The 17,485-nt window shown below is 50.4% G+C and overlaps 1 protein-coding gene across 3 annotated transcripts in view; it reads left to right on the top strand.

Moving 5' to 3' along the window:
• The window catches only part of SCAPER (S-phase cyclin A associated protein in the ER), a 3,109,515-nt gene that overhangs the window by 1,097,282 nt on the left and 1,994,748 nt on the right, over positions 1–17,485 (top strand). The window lies entirely within an intron of this gene.

Here is a 17,485-nt window from a genome sequence, read left to right on the forward strand (position 1 = left end):
AGTTCGCAATTGAGCAGCGCCTGGGGGTGATCACTATGGACATTAGCATTCTCAAAGCCGACCAACGTAAACTGTCCGATAGTCAAAACGAACACAATGCCCCTCTCTGCCTGTCCCTATGTCAGGCGGACAATTCCCCACAGCTTACTCAGCTACACCAACAAGTGGATCAGCTCCAGGGCTGCATAGATGACGCAGAACGGAGGACTTGTAGAAACAGTGTCCGCATAGTGGGTGCATCGGAGGGTGTGGAGGGCCTCAACACAACCCAATTTGTTGAGGGCTGGTTCCGCACTGTGGTGGCCCCATCTGAATTGTCTGAGTTGTTTACAGTGGACAGCGCGCACTGAGTCTCCACAAAACGGCCCATCCCTGGCGCCTTATCTGGCCCATAGTGGCCAAGAGCCTCAACCTTAAGGACCAGGACACACTGTTGCGCACTGCATGTGGAAAAACAACCATCCTTATGGAAAATGTCACGATCTCATGGTTCCCGGATTACATGTTGGCTGTCCAACGGAGGTCCTCTTCTTTTTTTTTTTGTAAACAGATTTTATTACTTTCATCCATTCAACATCATATTCGCTGCATTCCTTACTGATCCGCTGGGATCTGAGAAATTACATTGGATATGGAAACAGTAAATCAAAGCAATGCCACACAATAACCATGTAAGCTATCTCCCCCCGCCCCCTATGAGTCAATACTATAGTGCAATAAAATCAACAATCAGTGTGGCTTAGAAAATGTGGCAAAAATAGGAACCCCACTAAAAGTTCAGGTTACACCGTGCTTTTAGCCCTGACGAAAATCCTTGATTGAGTGCTGGGATTGGAAACGCGCCGGCATGTTCCACCTTCCTACGCCACTAAGGACTCATAGAGTTGCTTTTGACCTCTGTTGAGGGTGTTCCAACAATAAATATACCCCACGGAGCTCTAATTTTTCCAGTGTGGCAGCAGTTCCCGAATGATAGATTCTCCGGTATTTGGGGTGTCTTTCATAGATTCACATGCCTGAATCATTCCCCGTCGTCGGAGTGGGAGTCCCACGGTACATAGAAAAGCAATAATTATGCATATAACAACAAAAAAACCCTGGTAACCTGAAACCAGGAAGTAAAGTAGCCTAAGCTACAAGGAAAAAACTTCTACATCTATGACTATCACAGTCATTATATCCAGTCCAAACTGCAGCCAATCAGGTGACAGCACCCACCAGAATGTTCTCCTCAGAGGCTCAGGCTCTCAGATTTTCTACCGCACGTCGTGTGAAGGGAGTCTCCCTGAGCTCTGCTCAGTACTTCAAGTTTTTCTCTACTACTTTGGAATCTTTAACCCTTTCGATGCGCATGACGGAGCGGTTCCGTCATGCGCATTGGTCGCACAGTGCGGATGACGGAACCGCTCCGTCACAGCCCCGCCCGCGCAACGAACCTTCAGCACGGCGCGGTAATCCGCACCGCGCTGAAGGGGTTAAGGATGTCAACTTCAAAAAGATCCCTCTTCAGGCCTTGTGAGTCCTGTGGAAAGCTTCGGCTTTTTCCTGAAGACCCTCACAAGAAATTTATTTATTGCCTCCGGATCATGAGGTGAAGGAGTGTAAGATCTACCGGACCTTCCCTCAGAAAACCCTCCGGGATAGAGAAGGGCGCCTACTTCTGTGGCTACAGAAGATCAAGGATAAAGACAACCCTTTGTCGGAGGTAGAAAGTGCCTCTGGATCCTCTATTTCTTCCAGAAAAAGGGTGGCTGAAGGAGAGTTTTCTTCTCCTGGGGCGAAGGTGTTGAGGAAAACCCAGCCTGGTAAGGGCTCTGGTCAGTCTTCGTCTTCGTCTTCATCAATGAAGACGTCTCCACCTTCAAGAATCAAGCCTGCTACGCCCCTGAGGAAATCAGGAAAAACTATGCCATCTAAAAGTTTTCCTGACAGGAATCTACCTCAGGTAAAATTGCCGTCGTCGACGGTCATCATCGTCGATGCTATCTCAACGTCGACGATTACATTCTCGTCGCCGAGGCCTGCTATGATAATGTCTTCAGCTTCGTCTCCGTCGACGCTGGTCTCGGTGAGTGTCAAGCCCATCTCGTCGTCGAAGGAAATGTCATAACTCGTCTCCGTCCCGTCGACGGTAAGAAGTAAGAAAATTTCATCGTCGATGCTCACTTGGTCGACGAAGACTTCATCGTCGGCAGCTGCATCGTCGATGAAGATTGCTATACCGTCGCCGTTTGCCCCGTCGACGAAAACGGACTCGTCGACGATGAAGATTCCCTCGTCGACGAAGATTGCCTCGTCGACGCCCTCGTCGACGAAGATCGCCTCGTCGTCGCCGCCCTCGTCGACGAAAATCGCCTCGTCGTCGAAGACGGCTTCTATATCAGGACAGGTGTCATTGCCTATACCGCCATCGTCGACGACTCCATCGGCGCGCTTGTCAGCACCTCTTTTGTCTACCTACACGGATATGCAAGTCTGGACTGCAACGTCGGCGTCTGCCTTATCTGACCAAACGTCAACGGCGACTACACTTCTCTAACGCCGTGGGTTATCTTTGGAAGCCATTTCGCCTTTAAAATTGCCGGCAAAGCTTCTAGAATCTGAGGAGGACGAATCCGGAGAGGATGAAAGGTTTCGGACTGCAAGGAGTCCATCGGAGCTTTTCATCAAGTATCAAGACGACGACCAGGAGGAAGATCCTGATACTGATCCACAGCCGCCACCGCCAGTCTCAATGCCTTCCACACTAATGCCGTTAGACCTGCTCAATAATCTTCAGTACATGTTGCAGGACTATTATAGGCGTTTCCCTCCTTCAGAATCGGCGGAGTCTCTTCCGTCGACGCCTATGCCAAGAGTCCCAGTACCTTCTTATCATTCTCCAAGACCACCTTCTCCATTGCCATCGCATCGCTCACATACTACTGACGATGAAAGGGAGGAAGAAGTAGATGATCGGTCAGCGATATCGGAGTGGGACGATTATCAAGTGCAAACTCCGTCTCCAAGTGCTCCGGCCCGATAGACTCTCCCCTGGTGAATATCGGGAGTTTTCATCTCCTTATGGAGAGAGCAACCAAGACATTCCTTATCCCCACGGAGGCAAAACAGGACGACTGCTTCCTTTATGATTTTAAAGACCAACCAAGAAAGCAGATTCAAGCAATTCAGATCATTGACTTTATTTGAAAGGAGGGATGAAGACTAATGGCTACTCCAAACTCTCTTCCAGCAGTTTTACCACGGTTGGATAAGAAGTATAAAGCCCCAAGTAACTCACCGGCATGCCTCATCGGTCAACCTAAAGCTGACTCCGTCATAGCTCAAGCGGCTCAAAGACGGGCCAGGAATCCATCATCGCCCATATGAGCTCCACCTGATAGAGATGGCAGACGGTTAGATGCAATAGGAAAGAAGGTTTCCACGATGGCAGCGACCACGGTTCGGGCTGCAAACTCGCTAGCTATATTGGGGAGATACGATCGCCAGATGTGGTCCGACATCTCTCCTTTCATCAATATGCTACCGGAGCCTTCAAAATCCGAGGCCTTAAAGATTTTGCAGGAAGGGGAGTATGCATCGGCAGAAATCATTGATGCAGCAGTGGATGTGGCATCTACTGGGTTCAGACAATTGGCGGGAGCTGCAGTGTTAAGAAGGCAGGGTTGGCTAAAGTCAACGTCTTTTAGTCAGGAGGTTAAATCAAAGATCATAGACATTTGATGGTGAGTCCTTATTCGGTCCACACGTGGACGAAGCCCTTCAGGCGATTAAAAAAGATACGGAGACGGCGAGGTCTCTTGGTAGCCTGCAATTCCGTAAGTCTTCCTTCCGTGGTGCCAGAGGACGTGGATCCTTCACCAACAGGGAAGGTTATAATCAGCAGCGATCCTTTCAATCCTCCCAGACTGGCCAAAGATCTCAAAATTATCGGCAGCAATCCTATGGACAACGGAGTCAGTCCTATTCACAGTCTAGAAGGAAACAATCCTTTCGTGGACGAGAGTCCAGTAAAAAACAATGAGACCAGCCACCTGCCACCATCTCTACCGTTGCCCCACATAAAAATTGGAGGAAAAATATCCCACTTTTATTCGAACTGGTCCAAAATTACTACAGACAAGTGGGTGTTGGATATAGTATCCAGAGGCCATGCTCTGGAATTCACAAGGATTCCACCAAATTCTCCTCCCAAAGGTCACCCCCTGCTCATCTCAAGGAGCTTTTTCCCAAATAAATCTGATGATTCGGAAGGGAGCAATCGAGAAAGTCCCTCTGCTGCAGAGAGGAACAGGTTTTTATTCAAGATTTTTCCTCATCCGGAAAAAGTCAGGAGAGTGGCGTCCAATTTTCGATCTTCGCGCTCTCAACAAATTTATAGAGGCTGTCTTTCCGGATGTTAACGCTCCAAGAAATTCTACAGTTACTTTCGGGGGAGGGGATTACATGGCCACCCTCGACTTACAGGACGCTTATTTTCACGTACCAATCCTACCCAGACACAGAAAATGTCTACGATTCAGAGTGGCTGGCAGGGATTTTCAATTCAGAGTCCTCCCATTTGGACTCCGTTCAGCACCCAGGGTATTCACAAAGGTCATCGCACCAGTAACTGCACATCTTCGCCTGCAGGGAATTCAAATTTTCCCGTACCTGGACGACTGCCTTATCAAGGCGAGTTCTTCCAAAATAGTATCAGAACATGTTCGAGAATGCCTCCTGCTTTTCCAGTCTCTGGGTCTCTCCACAAATCTGGAAAAATCGCATTTGGCTCCTTCGCAGAGAAGAATTTTCCTAGGAGCAACACTGGACACGAAACTGACCAAGGCCTTTGTGTCAAAAGAAAGGCAAATCAAGATATGCAACCTCGCACGCTCATTGCTATCAAAAGAGTGCGTTTCAGTCCGTCTATACAAATCATTCCTAGGGATGATTTCATCCTGCATTCATCTCATTCCCAACTGCCGGTACAGAATGTGGCCGTTACAGGAAGAGCTCAATTTTCAATGGCTCCAGATCACAGGATCATTCAAAGATATCATTTGCATCACCTTACGAATGCGGGACGCTTTTCATTGGTGGACCGAGGTAAAGCACTTGAGAGAAGGTTGTGCATTTCTAGTTGAAATGCTGGATTTCACCATCACCACAGATGCATCCCTCGAGGGTTGGGGAGCGCACCTTCAAAGAATGACAGTCAATGGCAGATGGACTTTAGAACAAAGAAAGTGGCATATCTGAAAGAAACACGTTAGTTAGATTCCTCACCTTAGAATATCCCCAGGCGTCAGACTGGATCCGGAAGATTTTTCGTCAGCAATACCCCTTGCGCGTCGCTAGGCGTCGTCTGCGGCTCCGCGTCCGTCGTCGGCGTCGTGCGCCGGAATGACGTCGTCGGAGTACTTAGACGCCGCCCTCGCGCGCTGACGTCAGTTCTTTTTTCCGCGCCAGTAAGCGCAGATCCGGGAGAGCTACCCCTTTAGTCACTTTTTGACTAACTTTTTCGATCCTTTTTGATCTTGTCTCGACTCCGGTGCCGGTAGGATGCCTGGTTTTAAAGCCTGTGCTGACTGTAGCCGCTTGATGTCGGTTACGGACCATCACCGCCGGTGTCTTTACTGCTTGGGCCTCGACCACGACGCGGAGTCGTGTTCGGACTGCAAGGCCCTGACCTCGAAGGCTAGACGGGAGCGGTCCTGTAAGCTTCTCGAGATTCGCCACTCGGCTCCGCGCCCCTCTCGATCCCGGTCCAGGAGGAGGTCCAAGGATCGGTCGCGGAGCCGCAGCCGACGTCATCATCGATCGTCGGGATCCAAGTCTTCCGGTAAGTCGAAGCACTCCAAGAAGTCCAAGAGGCGACACCGCTCTTCGGACTCCCCTCGCCGGTCGCGCGACTCGGCCGAGGGTCAGGGTGGTTCCACCCCCGCGGCTCCAGCGGTGCCGCAGGCGCCGCGCAAGTCCCCATACCCACCGGTCCCTGGGACTGACGCGACGCCGGCGGAAGTCAGTGCCTTCCTCTCGGCCATGAGGAACCTGGCTCCGCCGTCGACGCCCGCTAGCGCGCCTTCGGGCCCCGCGGACCCGACTGGGCAACCTTGCCTGCCGGCGGCTCCGGCCCCGGCACCGTTGACGGCTCCGGCCTCGACGCCGCAAGCGCCCGAGGGACCCGTTCCCGAGTCCCCGCCGACGCCGGTTGACCTCGTCACGCCTCCTCCGCCGGCGTCGACACCGGTACCACCTCCGACGCCGACTCCGCTCGGCGTCGAGCCCCGGTTCAGCCCCACTCCGGGCCCGGCGCCGATACGGCGTCGATGGACGCCGCGTTCGGCGCCGCTGGAGACACATTTTGTCTATCGCCCGAATCCTATCCTTCCTCCTGCATACCAGGAATCGGATGATGGGGACAACTGGGAGGGATCCGAGGATCCTATCGCCGCTCAGGCTCAACTGTCACAGGACTGGGCAGATAAACTGGGGGAGGCCAGTGGCCTGGATACCTCTCCGGACACTGGATTCATCTCTCCACCGACTGTGGCTTCGGAGGAGGGTGCTGCTTTCTCTGTGGTGCTGCGCATGGCGGCCGCAGCCCTTGGGCTCGAGCTACCTGCCGTGGCTGTGAGGACTAACGTCCTCACTGAGGTGCTTCAGTCTGCAGCAAGCTCCACTGAGCCTCTGCTGCAATTCAATGAGGCCCTCATTGACGTTCTGCAGGGCGCCTGGTCCAAGCCCTCCACAGTTCCTCCTGTGGACAGGAACGTCGCCAGGCGCCACCGCCCTGCTCCGGGCGACCCCAGTTTACTGTCCCAACACCCTACCCCCGAGAGCCTGGTTATCCAGGCCTCTACGTCCCAATCCTCCTTCCCGACCGCTCCGCCGGACCGGGATTCCAAGAGACTGGAACAGTTTGGCAAAAAGCTGTTCTCCTCCCTTAGTTTGGGCCTGCGGTCTTTGAACACCGCCTGTCTCTTGGACCGTTATTCCCACTCTCTGTGGGATACGGTGGAGGACGTGCTGCCCCTGTGTCCGGAGGAGGTCCAGACACGACTTACCCAGGCTCTGGCCGATGGGAGGGATGCAGCACGGCATGCTATCCGCTGTGGGCTTGACACTACGGACCCGCTGGGTAGGGCGATTTCTACCACGGTGGCGCTTAGACGTCACGCCTGGCTGCGGTACACGTCCTTTTCGGGTGATGTTCAGAGCACTCTCATGGACATGCCCTTTGATGGCACTCGCCTTTTTGGTGAGAAAGCGGACAGTGCGCTGAATCGCTTTAAGGACTCCCGGGCTACGTCCAAGTCCTTGGGCCTCTCGGCTCCGCGGTCGCAAACTTCCGCTTTTCGCCCCCTTTCGTGGCCAAGGAAGGGGTGCCTCCTCACGTCCGCCTAGCCACCATCCGCAGACCCAACCTGCGCACGGTCGCGGACGTGGTTTCCGCCGAGGCGGTTCTGGAGGACGACTAGGTCAGCCCACATCCACCCCGGCAGCATCCGCCTCAAAGCCTTCCTAGTCCGAGCTTTCAGGCCCATTCCACGCCAGTGGGCGGCAGAGTTCGCCATCACCTGCTCCACTGGCGGTCCATCACATCGGACAGGTGGGTGCTGCAAATCGTCCGAAGGGGCTACTCCCTCCCCTTCGAGACGACCCCTCCAGCCATGCCACCGCAGCACCACCGTATCTCGGGGGATCATTTGAATCTTCTCCACGAGGAAGTTTCGTCCCTCTTGGCCAAGGGGGCCGTCGAGCGCGTTCCGAGCCCAGAAGTAGGTCGTGGTTGTTATTCCCACTACTTTCTGGTTCCCAAGAAGGGCAAAGGAGGCCTACGCTCTATCTTGGACCTCCGGAACGTCAATGCCTTCCTCCGGAAGGAAAGGTTCAAGATGTTAACTTTGGCTCAGGTTCTAGCTGCCCTAGACCCTGGAGACTGGATGGTAGCGTTGGACTTGCAGGACGCATATTTCCACATCCCCGTCCTGCCGGCCCACCGGCGTTACCTGCGGTTCACGGTGGGCCAAGAGCACTTTCAGTTTACCGTGCTCCCCTTCGGCCTCACCAGTGCCCCTCGGGTGTTCACGAAAGTGATGGTGGTGGTCGCAGCTCATCTGCGCAGATCAGGGGTTCCAGTCTTCCCCTATCTCGAGGACTGGTTGTTGAAGGCGGGCTCGCCCCAGACAGTCGTCTCCCACCTCCAGACTACGGCGGATCTCCTGCATTTGCTGGGATTTTCCATCAACGTGCCGAAGTCACACTTGAGTCCCTCTCAGAAGCTCCTCTTCATCGGAGCGGTTCTCGATTCGGCGCAGTTCCGGGTCTATCCGCCGGAACAGCGGGTCTGGGATATACAGGCCCTGATTCCCATCTTTCGGCCTCTATCCTGGGTTTCGGTCAGGCTAGTGTTGCGGCTTCTGGGGCTGAAGGCCTCCTGCATCCTACTAGTGCATCACGCCAGGCGGCGCATGCGGGCTCTGCAGTGGGACCTGAAGTTTCAGTGGGCCCAGCATCACGGCAACCTGTCCGACCATGTCTTGATCTCGGAGGGCACTGCACAGCAGTTGCAGTGGTGGCTCACGGACCGCGATTGGGTCAAGGGCAAGAGCCTCTCCCTTCCCCAACCGGAGCATGTCGTAGTGACGGATGCGTCCCTCCTGGGATGGGGTGGCCATATGGGAGAGGCGGAGATCAGAGGCCTCTAGTCTCCGGCGGAGTCTCGTCTCCACATCAACCTGTTGGAGTTGAGAGCGATCCGACTTGCACTGAAAGCCTTCCTTCCCTCTGTCAGGGGAAGTGTCGTGCAGGTGTTCACGGACAACACCACCGCCATGTGGTATTGCAACAAACAGGGCGGGGTGGGGTCGTGGACCCTTTATCAGGAGGCTCTGCGCCTCTGGACGTGGCTGGAACACCAGGGCGTCACCCTAGTGGTTCAACATCTGGCGGGCTCTCTGAACGCCAGAGCAGACGAACTCAGCCGCCGGTGCATGATGGATCACAAATGGGGTCTGAACTCCGAAGTGGCGCAAGGTCTCTTTCAGCAGTGGGGAGAGCCTTGGTTAGATCTATTCGCCACCGAAGAGAACGCGCAATGTCAGCAGTTCTGCGCGTTGGAATTTCCAAGGCGGCACTCGCTCGGCGACGCTTTTCGTCACGAGTGGAGTTGCGGTCTGTTGTACGCCTTTCCGCCTATACCACTTCTGCCCAGAGTGCTGAAGAAGATCAGGCACGACCGGGCCCAAGTCATCTTGGTTGGTCCGGATTGGGCACGAAGGTACTGGTATCCCGAGCTACTCAGTATGTTGACCGATCCTCCGATACGTCTGCCCCTTCGGGAGGATCTTCTGTCGCAGCAGCAGGGGACGGTCCTCCACCCGAACCTGTCCAGCCTCCACCTCCATGCGTGGAGATTGAGCGGCGGCAGTTGATGCCATTTGAATTGCCTCCTGAATTCTGTGATATCATTCTGGCAGCCAGGCGTCCCTCCACAAAGACGGTATACGCCTGCCGGTGGAACAAATTTGTGGCATGGTGCACAGCAAAGGCTGTGGATCCCCTTTCCGCCCCTCTTTCTGAGGTTCTACTGTTTCTTCTTTCTTTGGCCCGGCAGGGCTCTGCCCTGGGCACCCTGAAAGGTTATCTTGCTGCCATCTCTGCCTTCTTGCGGCTTCCTCATCAGCCTTCTCTTTTCAAGTCCCCTGTCGTTACACGCTTTCTAAAAGGCATTACTCACACGTTCCCTCCTGTCCCTTTTGTAATGCCTCAGTGGGACTTGAATCTTGTTCTCACATTTCTAATGTGTGCTCCCTTTGAGCCTCTTCATAATTGTCCTCTTCGTCTGCTGACGCTTAAGACTGCTTTTCTGGTAGCCATCACCTCGGCTAGACTGGTGAGTGAGCTCCAGGCTTTATCTTCAAAGCCTCCTTTTCTCTCTGTTCATCCGGACAAGGTTGTCCTTCGGCCTCGTCCCTCCTTTCTTCCGAAAGTGGTGACTCCATTTCATCTTGGGCAGTCTGTCACCTTGCCCACCTTCTTTCCGCCTCCGCATCCTTCCAAAGAGGAAGAGAGGCTCCACCGTCTGGACCCAAAACGTGCGCTCTCCTTTTATTTGGACCGCACAAAGCAGTTCCGGGTGGACGACCAACTTTTTGTTGGATACGTGGGTGCTAAGAAGGGGAAAGCTGTGCACAAACGGACCATCTCTCGGTGGGTCGTTTTGTGCATCAAAATTTGTTACTCCTTGGCAAAAAAGGACCCTCCTGTTGGGCTGCATGCCCATTCTACTCGGGCCACAGCGGCTACTACTGCTTTGGGACGGGGTGTCCCTTTGCAGGACATCTGTCAGGCGGCGACGTGGGCTTCGCTACACACGTTTGCCAGACATTATTGCCTTGACAGCCAAGTCCGGAGGGATGGCTTCTTTGGCCGTTCTGTCCTCCAGGACTTTCTGGTGTGATCTTGGTTCGCAGACCCACCACCGGGGATGGTATTGCTTGGGTATCTATTCTAAGGTGAGGAATCTAACTAACGTGTTTTCTTTCAGATGAACAAGTTACTTACCTTCGGTAACGATGTATCTGTAAGAAACATTAGTTAGTTAGATTCCTCACCGACCCACCCATCCTCCCCGTTCTGCGAACTGACATCTAGGGTTAAGGTTATCCTTTTCAGGCCCCTAGATTTTATTTTTGGCACCAGTGTCGGTCTTTGCATGGCTCTGCGTTCCTGGCGCGGAAAGCTATGTACAAGAACTGACGTCAGCGCGCGAGGGCGGCATCTAAGTACTCCGACGTCATTCCGGCGCACGACGCCGACGACGGACGCGGAGCCGCAGACGACGCCTAGCGACGCGCAAGGGGTATTGCTGACGAAAAATCTTCCGGATCCAGTCTGACGCCTGGGGATATTCTAAGGTGAGGAATCTAACTAACTAATGTTTCTTACAGATACATCGTTACCGAAGGCAAGTAACTTGTTCATCAACCTCCTAGAGCTGCGAGCCATATTCTTGGCTCTGAAATCCTTCCGAGCCATCATCAGAGGAGCATGCATACTAATACGGACCGACAATACAACCAGTATGCATTACTTGAACAAGCAAGGTGGGACGATATCACCACTACTATCTCAGCAAGCACAAGAGATTTGGGATTGGGAAATTCTTCACAAGCTCAGCCTCAAAGCCATTCACGTCCCTGGAATCACCAATGTTCTGGCGGATTTCCTCAGCAGAACCACAACGTCAAACCACGAATGGGAGCTACATCAACCATCCCTAGACAGAGTGTTTCAGGAATGTGGGGCATCCCGATCTAGACCTTTTCGCAACCAGCCAGAACCGCAAATGCCCATTCTTTGCAAGTTGGGTTCCCCACAAAGACTCACTGGGAAATGTATTTTCGATGAATTGGTCGCAAATATATGCCTACACTTTTCCACCAATTACGTTGGTTCCACGAGTTCTGCGCAAGATCAAGAAACAAACTTGCCGCATGATCCTAATTGCTCCCAGGTGGCCCCGCCAGTACTGGTTTACGGAACTTCTCCTCCTCTCGGAGACCGAGCCCATACAGTTTCGACCAATTCCGCAGCTTTTTACCCTTCAGAACGGCCAAATTTGTCATCCGGACCCAGCATCGCTGAGTTTAGCAGCATGGCTCCTCAACACCTTGAATTTGCACACCTAGATATCCCTCCAAACTGTCAAGAGGTTTTGGCTAATGCTAGAGCACCGGCAACTGTTAAAACCTACAAACTAAAGTGGAAGAGGTTTTGCGCGTGGTGTCTGTTAATCTCCATCCTATTCATGTAAGACCAGAACAAATTCTGCCTTTCTTCCTACAGTTGGCAAGGTCCGGTCTTTCCCATTCTACCCTGAAGGTGTTCTTGGCGGCAATTTCAAGGTTTCGGCAGGATGGTATTAACTCTCTTTATTCCAATAGAGTCATCCAACAATTTTTTAAAGGGTTATTCCGGATGTTCCCTCCTATCCGGCGTCCACCTCCGTCTTGGCACCTTAATATAGTGCGTTCACAACTAGTGCAGCACCCTTTCGAGCCCATTCACAAGGTGGATTTAAAGTTCCTTTCTTGGAAGGTTTTCTTATTGCTGGTTTTGACATCAACCAGAAGAGTTAGTGACCTTCAAGCGTTCACTATTCATCCACCTTTTCTGCAATTTACATCTGAAGCTGTAGTATTACGCACTAACCTGAAGTTTATGCCAAAGGTTCCGACGGATTTCCATCTTAATGAACCTGTAACTTTAAAGACCTTCTTCCCAAATCCTATAACAGCTGCAGAAAAAGCCTTGCATTCTCTTGACGTCAAAAGATGTCTGAAGTTTTATCTACAGCGGACAGCAACATTGCGCAAATCGGACCAACTATTTGTAGCATATGGTAAACTGCATCAAGGAAATGCACTGTCAACGCCAACCATAGCTCGTTGGATTTCTGCTGCAATTTGTTTGTCATGACCAAGCTGGACGACCAGTTCAAGCGACCCCAAGAGCACACTCTACGAGAGCAATCTCTTCATCTACAGCTCTTTTCGCCGGTGTGCCTCTTCATCAAATCTGTAAAGCAGCAACATGGTCCAGCAGACATACTTTTACCAAACACTACTGTTTGGAAGCTGCAAGTGATACGGATGGATCAGTGGGACAAGCTGTTCTACGCAATCTTTTCAAATAAGGTGAGCCTCTGTTCTCCCTCCTCCACTATTCTTTTATAAGACGCTTTTTTCCATACTATTACTATCTTGAAATTGTTTTGCATATGTTGAAGCACACATGTATTTCTCTGTGGTTATACTGTTTCATAATGTATATGGTCTATGATACAAAGCAGCGTCTTATGAGCATGAGGTTACGTACTGCTATCTACTCTGATTCAGACACCCCAAATACTGGAGAAGAACAATAGTTACTTACCTGTAATCTGTGGTTCTCCAGTATTGGTGTCTTTCTTAGATTCACATGCAACCCGCCCACCTCCCCTCAGAGGCTTTTTAGGCTGTTATACTTTGGTTCACTCCTGTGCGAGAAAATCTGAGAGCCTGAGCCTCTGAGAAGAACATTCTGGTGGGTGCTGTCGCCTGATTGGCTGCAGTTTGGACTGGATATAATGACTGTGATAGTCATAGATGTGGAAGTTTTTTCCTTGTAGCTTAGGCTACTTTACTTCCTGGTTTCAGGTTACCAGGGTTTTTTGGTTGTTATATGCATAATTATTGCTTTTCTATGTACCGTGGGACTCCCACTCCGACGACGGGGAATGATTCAGGCATGTGAATCTATGAAAGACACCAATACTGGAGAACCACAGATTACAGGTAAGTAACTATTGTTCTTAAGCTTTAAGCTTTTCCCACTTTTCTCTGGAATTCTTGTATGATTCAGAATACAAGTATACATATGAATATTTTGCTGGTGTAATTTTTTGTAAAAACTTTATTAATGCTGTTCATTTGTTCACATGTATTGTATGTGATTTTTTTTGCTATTTCACATATGTTTTTGCCTATATCACATTGTGTACTGAAATGTGTTTAATTCAGACATAAGAAAATGTTTCTTTGAATGCTTCGAAACCTCTAAAAAAAATGTAATTAACGACATTCCGAGCTTCAGAATTGTTGCAGCTCAGGTCCGCCTAAATCAAAAGCGGTTTGTGAATTGACAGCCAGGTTTTCTTTTTTTCTCTTATTAGAAAATGTGGCAGCATAAAAATCAAGGGGACATGAGACCTTTATAAGTAAGCATTCCTTCTCACTAAGCATATAGGAGAGGACAACTCAGACCCACATGGGAGAGGCAGTGCCCATCAGGAAAAGCTCATGGTGAACCAGTAGGCGTCCCCATAGGTGTGTCTGACTCTGGGTTGGATAAGTTATCTACCATGATTCCCCATGCTCGGGCTATATCAATGTTTCCTATCCCTTTCCTAGCTTCTCTCAGTAGTATTCTTCTCACGCATCCAGCCTATTTTATCATCTCCTTCCTCCACGTATTTATGCAGCTGCCCCAGGTGCCTTCTAATTTCTCTTTATCTCATGCTAGGTAAGGACAAATGCTGAGTCTTGAAATTTGCTTGTAGCATTCGTCTTAGATGTGTGGGGAAACTTCCCAGCAAGCATGGGGACCTCTTTCTCAATAATCCCCTCTATCATGTGGAGAATCCCTTCTCAGAACGTGTGCAGTGCAATGCATGCCCAAAACATATGAAGTATGTGTGCTCTCCCCTCCCTGCATCTAGGGCATGTCACATCATCTATCTGGAAAATCTGCCTATGCGTTCCAGGGTCAGATAGGATCTAAGGAGGACGTAGTAGTTGATAAGCTTAAAACATGCGTTCCTGGAAACCTTAGACGTTCTAGCTAAGATGTTATCCCAATCCTTCGCTATGATAGGAATACCCAGCTCATCCTTCCAATACGAGCACAGTTTTTCCAACTGTCGTTGTTGATCTACACGCAGTGCTCTGTACAAACAAGAGATTGTCTTTATGGTGCCTGCAAAAAGAGCGACATATTGACCGTGCTGGAGCACCTATGGCTCAGTAGTCCCTTTGTGCCAGTGTTTAAGTATGGCAGTTGTTAGCGCTCTTTGCAGTAAGAAATGCCCCCGGGGCAAGTCGCATTCCACGCGAAGCTCCTTGAACAGGAGCAGTTCGGAATCTCTAAAGGTCTCCTACTTTCATCGCTCCAGCCTCAATCCAGAGGTCCAGGCCTCTCCAATTGCCGCCATGGGGAAGTGCCTTTCATCATTTCAAAGGACAGTTCAGGAGAGTAAGGAGTCTTAACTCGTACCTTCTGTAGCCCCCTGTTCCAGCATTTAGCTAGCACTCTAAGTCCTGGCAAGTCATTCCCTGACGTTCTTCTCACCTGGAGAAACACCCGGAGGAGGTCCAGCAATGGTGGCACAAAGGGGCCTGAAGTTCAATCTGGGTATCGTCTGTGCCAGCCTCTGAGACAACCACTGGAATTGGGCTGCAATATAATATGTCCTGAAATCAGGGACTGTTCACCCACCCGCCGTCCCTGGGTGCTGAATCGTCGCCTACGCCCGACCCCTAGATGAACGCAAACTCCTCCAGCATGGACCGGACACCCCCAAGATCCTCTCCTCTGCCATTCAAGAGAGTAGATCTTCAGCAGCAAGCGCAATTGTGTCCCGATAGCATCCTACAGCCAATCCCCTATACTGATGTCCAGCCCTGGCGGAGGCCAACAAGGGTTCCATTGCAAGGGCGAACAGCAGGGGGGACAGGGGACATCCCAGTCGCGTTTCCCGTCCCACCAGGCAACTTGCGGAAATGACCCTACCCATACGCATTATATCGGTCGGTTTGGTATAGAGTAGTCTAGTCTAGTCGATAAACCGCTCGTTCAGACCCATGCAAGTTGCCCCATTCTAGGCTGTCAAATGCTTTTCCTATATTGACAGCGAATACTGCCACGACCCCATGATCACCACGTTCTGCCTCCAGGATGACTAGTAATCTTAGGACATTTCCTGCTGTGTTATGGCCCAGGATAAATCCCACTTGGTTTGGGTGGATCAGTGTAGTCATATAGGGTAATAGTTGAGCTGCCAGAATTTTGCTCGGAATTTTATCCAAAGGCGGTCTGCTTCATTCCAGGAGGCTCAAAAACAGCTGGGTTCTGTAGGTCTTCAGTATGCCTTGCTGTTCCCCACCATTCATAAGGTGATCCATGAGGAACACACTCTTTTTTTGGAAACCCCAGCCGGGGTTTGGGACTGGCTGAAGCTTCATTTCCCGGACTCACTGGGAAGGCGTATGTCCCAGTCTGCACCGTCTGGCCTCAGCATACTCAACACAGGAGGTGTGGTCCGAGGACAGCTTCTTCTCCACAGCAAACCCATCAGCAACCTCCCTGAGACTTAATACTAACCATATCAGCTCCAGTTCATCGCAGGGCAGTCTCTCGGATTCACTCTGCAGGCCGCATGACGATGTTCGCATCGATCACCCCGCAGATGACTTGTTAGGCTAATGGGCGTAAGTAGGGCGTACATATTCCGCATTGTCTTACCTTTCAGGTACTGTTTTTACTATTGGGGCCCTGGACTACAATCTGGTGGCCTGTGAACAGCCACTAGTTTAATTTAAATACAAAGTACCTTTCTCTTCCAGGGGATCCTCATCAACAGTCATAAGCACTGAATATTCCGCGCCCATGTGCGGGGACCCCGGAAATAATAAAAATTACATATGAAAAACACACATATATATATATATATATATATATATATATATATATATATATATATATATATATATATATATATATATATATGTATATATATGTACAGCTCTGTATATTTATAAACACATATATTATTTTTTCCAAACCAATGCAGCCCATATAGTAGGCTAGACAATGTAATAATAATGAATGTAAACATTACTTTTTTTTTTTAATGAGACAAACCTCATGAGAAAGAAAAGAAAACACTGTGCCAAACACAGATCAAAAACATTGTTAGCCTGCAGGCTGCATTGTAATACAATACCATAGAGACTGAAAAGCCTTGTACAGATAAAAACTGGCACCGTACCTTTAAGGCAGCCCTGATCCCATCATGCCTCAGGGGTGACAGTTGGGTCAGTTGTTCTTTCCGGCTTCTTCGTCAGGACCCTGGAATTCAGCTCTCTTCTCTTTTGACTTTCTAGTCAAGAACTTACCAATTTTTGGTGATTTTTTTGCTTCATTCAAAATATTCTCCTGTTTGGTGAAGCATTTACTGATTTTCCTGACAGATTTCTAACTTTTTTCTGTCAAAAATGCCTTCCTTGTTCATGGCTTGTCCATCCTGTGGTAAAAAGAAGGCTACTTCGGATTCACATAATGTGTGTATCATTTGTCTACCTGACACACATTCTCCTGCTTCCTGTCGTCATTGTAAGAACCTTTCAAAAAGGACTTTGAAGGAAAGGGAGAGGATTAGTGTAGGAGAGTAGGGTCTGCTTTCTATGTTCACCCCCACTTTTTGCTTTTGCTTTACTGGTTTTCGACTTAGATGTGGCTGTGGGCCTGCTAATCAGACCCACAGCCCTGCTGTTCTCTCTCTAAATTAATACTATGTACCTTAGGTGCATAACCCATTTGGATAGGATCACCTTATTGGCCCCTGTACAGTGTACCCTAGGTACCCAGGGCATAGGTGTACCCTAGGCCTACCAGGGGCTGCAGCATGTATTATGCCACCCCTGGCCTGGCCTTCCATTTTGACACAACTGGCTGATCACTCAGCTGGGGCAAGGTCGTGTAATCACCCCTTGCTTAGGTGTAGTATTCCTATACCTAACTTACATATAGACACATGTGTACCTATCAGTCACTCCTATGGCAGGCCTTGACAATCCTGGAGGCAGAGTGCTTGGTAACATGTGAGATGGTGCTCTAGCATGAGCTGAGCCTGTCTGCAGCTTTCAGAACCTTGTCCTTATAGCTGTTCTATGATATA

This window comes from Triturus cristatus, chromosome 3_1, assembly GCF_964204655.1.
Source record: "Triturus cristatus chromosome 3_1, aTriCri1.1, whole genome shotgun sequence".
Lineage (NCBI taxonomy): Eukaryota > Metazoa > Chordata > Amphibia > Caudata > Salamandridae > Triturus > Triturus cristatus.